Raw genomic sequence first — 4,439 nt, forward strand, 5'->3', positions numbered from 1 at the left:
ACCGGGCGAGGGCGTTACAATACTTACGAGGAAGACATCGCTCTCTCCAAACCCCAACATCGTGTCCCGACCCACCGTGCTGGAAGCCGACGCGTGCTGTTATTCCTTTACAGAGCAGAAATGACAACCTAGGAGCTGAGAGATCATTTCAGCATTTGGCAGCAATACAGCATTTCCAAAACACAAACAACCAACTCGGAATGACTTGCTTTTGACGCTTTTCAAAGCGTTCTTTGTGCACGACGACTGTGCCGCCTAGCAGATACAAATGGGTTGTGGCTTGAAAACACAAGCGATGTTTATTTTTTGACCGGAAAGGTGCAAATGGAGAACAGCTTTTCTCATCACTCTCTGTGGCGCAATCGGTGAGCGTGTTCTGCTATTAACTGAAAGGTTGGTGGTTCAAGCCCACCCAGGGATGACCTTCTTAGTATTGTCAATGTAAACACTGTCTCCACTAAAGCCAAAACCGTAACCCTCTTTATATTTGCAGAAAATGCAAGCCTTTTGCTTGTGTCTAAGAACAACACTAGAGACCGGGGAAGTCCAATAGTGATCAACACCGCAACTCCCCAGAAAACCATTTTCACCCATGGAAAAGTATATTTGAATGGCTGGCGGGAGATATCAGTTATACTCCTGTTGCGTCCTCTGCTAAAATCGTTTAGAAATACAACGAGGAATTGTTTGAGAACTTGACAAGCATTGTTATGTTAGCACTGTGAAGGTGGATGTTGATATTTTAATATATTTACCTTAATTTTAACATAAATATAAAGATAAATGCTGGACAATCTATGCTGTACAATCAAACACAGTTATATTTTGAGTCTCATGCTGATCGTTGTATGGATCCAAAAGAAAATTTTAAAGCTGATACATTTTCGATTGGAATTTGCTTCTAGCTGCAATCGGTATCTTTTACTTTATGTATGGTAGTGGAAATATATTTTTTAAATGTTTTCTAAAAAAGATCTCATGAAGTATTGCCAGGACCTGCCTTTAGCACTCAGTAGTGATAACACTGTTGATATAGACAGAGAAGAACTGATGATCTAAGCTAAAATAGCTCTTACACCCCTCCTGTAACAGTGTTCGTATTCATAGCAAGTAATATTCTTTTTCAACCCCGAACGTAGCTTTTGCATTAAGTGTTATGTAACCATTAGCGATTTTGGTAGCTTCTGGAGAGCGCACTTTTTCAAACTGAAGCTTATAAGAACATTATTCAAGACTCACCATGGCCCAGAGTCGTTCAACGGGACAAGGATTAACATCAATTGAAAGTACTCCAAAATAAAAGATTTGACCGAAAAATTACAATAATAGGCAAGTATTAAAACAGCACCATAACTTCTTGAGTTCCAATCTCTTTCCTGGTTCAGGCCATGTAAAATGACATAATCAGTGGTGTCATGCCGAGGTTGTGAGTTTAAGCCTCACCTGGAGCAGCCAGGTTTTCTGTCTTGACAGGTAAACAGTGTTTTGTGTTATTTGCTAAATGGAGAGAGGATTCTGTGTTAATTGGCTCCTCCTGGGAGAGGTCAAGATGAGAAGTTCATGAGGCTGGTGGTAAATATCCTGTTCAGGAATATCGTGGCTGTAGGGGGTCAGATCTATAAATATAGTAAACACATTAGTGGAGATGGTGTGCCTGCTCTCTGTGTGAGAGCCAGGCAGGAAGAAGAATCTGTGGTCTGGGAAGAAAAGACCCTCTTCAGAAGAGCGGCGCTTCTCACAGGAGAGAATGAAAACAAAATCTTTTTCAGGGACGCTGATTTTTCTCTTTGGGGGAATTAAAAGCTCTTGTAGCAAGTGACCTTGTGGAGCAACGGTAGCACGTCTGACTCCAGCTCAGAAGATTGTGTGTTCAAATCATGTCGAGGTCAGCTGATGTGTCTGCAGGTTCTGCTGGTGCTGAACCTTGTGATCACACCACATAGGTCATCTGAATGAAATAACAGAGGAATATAGAACATGCAGTCAGGAGCGTATGCAACGAATCACTTTGAACACGACAAGAGAAAAGGCACACTGCACATCCGCAGAACATGACGTCCGACTTTAGAGACAGTAACATCAGAGATTGGAAGTTCTTGGTCCAGGTTGGAGGGTTGCACCCATTCTGAGTCTTGTTAGCTGGAATGGATGGGTTTGGGGGTGTTGATACCAGAGCGGTCCAGGAGGGGGGTGCAGGTGTCTCAGGGGCATTCTTGTTTTTCTATGAGTTCAGGTTGATTCTGTTGGTTCTGTCACGAATCTCCCTCATGCAAGCAAGCGCTCCCGCATTCCCTTGAGCTCTCCCCGCACCAAACGTGCAAATCAGTCCTCTACTTAAACCCTCATCTGTCCCCCGGTCATTGCTCACGATTGAGATTCTCTCCCAGAGCTTACCTACTAACTACGCCTTTGCCTTACTACGACTTCTCCCCTGGACCTCGACCCCGCTTTTCTGACTACCGCTTTAGCCACTCAATTTTGTACCTTCGCCTATTTTACGGTTTCTCAGATCCTGACCCCAGACTGTCTCTTCGTTTACGCCTCTGCCTTCTGAATCCACACCGACGCAACTTCTACGCCTTCCCAGACTCTGACCCCTGCCAGTCCCTCGACTACGCCTTCGCCTGTCGATTCTGTGCCTACACCTGTACTACGCCTTCCCGGACTCGGACCCCTGCTTGTTTACTCTGACTACGCCTGCGTCTCGCGCCAAACCCTACCAAGGGCACCACATTGGATCCCTATCCTCAGCATTCAGCCCCTGCGTGACAGGTTCTGAGTGTCTTGGTTACATCTGTTTGTGTGTATAGATGAAAAAGCTATTGAAGAGCACCCCCACACCCCCTACACATCTCGGTGGAAGTTGCCATGTTCAAAAAATCCTAAAAAGAGAATTAAAGTTTCACACAACAAAGCATGACTGTGAAAGGTCAGGTGACCTGCCTAGTGAGCACAACACTTGATCACAGTAAAAAAATAATTAAAAAATAAAGAAATGGTCCACAACTCAAAGCAAGGTTGTATAAGTTTAGGGAAGCTGTCTGGTGTGTAAAACACCTGGTTGCAGCACTGTGGCTGTTGTGCTTGAAGAGCTATTGACTCATGAATAGCACCCGCCCATCCCCATGTACCGGCTGTCTAATGGAGCCATATTGAAAAAATCATAAAAAATAAAGAAAGGGGCCACAGCCACAGCAAGGTTGTATAAGGTTAGGGGAGCTGTCTGGTGTGTAAAACACCTGGTTGCAGCACTGTGGCTGTTGTGCTTGAAGAGCTATTGACTCGTGAATAGCAGCCCCCTATCCCCATGTACCGGCTGTCTAATGGTGCCATATTGAAAAAATCATAAAAAATAAAGAAAGGGGCCACAGCCACAGCAAGGTTGTACAAGGTTAGGGGGGCTATCTGGTGTGTAAAACACTTGGTTTCAACAGTGTGGCTGTTGTACTTGAAATGCTATTGAGCCACGAAGAAGACCCACCTATCCCAGTGTATCACCTGTAGTGTTATCTTCAAAAAATCATAAAAAAATAAAGAAAGTGGCACAGCCACAGCAAGGTTGTATAAGGTTAGGGGGCTAGACTGGTGTGTAAAACACTTGGTTTCAGCAGTGTGGCTGTTGTATTTGAAATGCTATTGAGCCATGAAGACGACCTGTCCCAGTGTATTACCTGTAGTGTTTTTAAAAAAGCATAAAAAATAAAGGTTCCACAACCCAAAACAAAGCTGGGAAAAGTCAGAGGACCTGCTTAGTGTGCAAAACACTTACTTGCAGCATTGTGGGTGCTGTGGTTTAAATCCTATTGGTTTGTGAACAGAATACCCCTATCCCAGTGCATTGTGCCACATTAAATAAAAGCCCGAGAAAAAGAGATTCAGAACACAAAAGCTCTGTCAGTGTTCTGTGTATAAAGTCGGTTTGAACATCATGGGAGCTGTTTTTAATAAGCTGCTGAGTAAAGAATATTTTAATCTTCCTGCTGTCAGTAGTATTGTCAATATAGTTGACCCTTACCTGAATGAAAACAGGACGTAAAGGAAGGGTTTCAGAAATCAAACAAAGCTTTATTCCCGTGCTTACAGTCTGGGTAATTGGAGACTGCGCTGTTCTGCTTCCTATGGTCATATATGGGTTTTTCGCACGAAGCCATATTGAACAGTATTTCTCACGTTGTGAACGTGCACACAGCGGTCCCCCGGGTTCCAGTTAGTATGTAATTATGTAGAGGCTGTGGAAATTTCCACTAGTCTTGGTCTTTAAAATGCATTTGGTTTGACGTCGTTCTGTGCTTCCATTGCGAAGATATGGACAAAAGAATATTCGTGCTTGGTCAAAAAAATGTCATAAAACTTATAAGTAAAGGCTGAGAAAGCATTCACAATGTATTTTATACACAAAGCAAGTATTCTCGCAACTCTAAGAGGTTTCGTGTATACGG

At 43.5% G+C, this 4,439-nt stretch overlaps 1 non-coding gene across 1 annotated transcript; it reads left to right on the plus strand.

The window, feature by feature from the left end:
- Positions 1 to 347: 347 nt before the first annotated feature.
- Positions 348 to 422, plus strand: trnan-auu (transfer RNA asparagine (anticodon AUU)). The gene has a single exon. It is a non-coding gene; the product is annotated as a tRNA-Asn (tRNA).
- The last annotated feature ends 4,017 nt before the right edge of the window (positions 423 to 4,439 follow it).

The sequence above is a fragment of the Lepisosteus platostomus genome, chromosome 5, assembly GCF_059453375.1.
Source record: "Lepisosteus platostomus isolate fLepPlt1 chromosome 5, fLepPlt1.hap1, whole genome shotgun sequence".
NCBI classification, from domain to species: domain Eukaryota; kingdom Metazoa; phylum Chordata; class Actinopteri; order Semionotiformes; family Lepisosteidae; genus Lepisosteus; species Lepisosteus platostomus.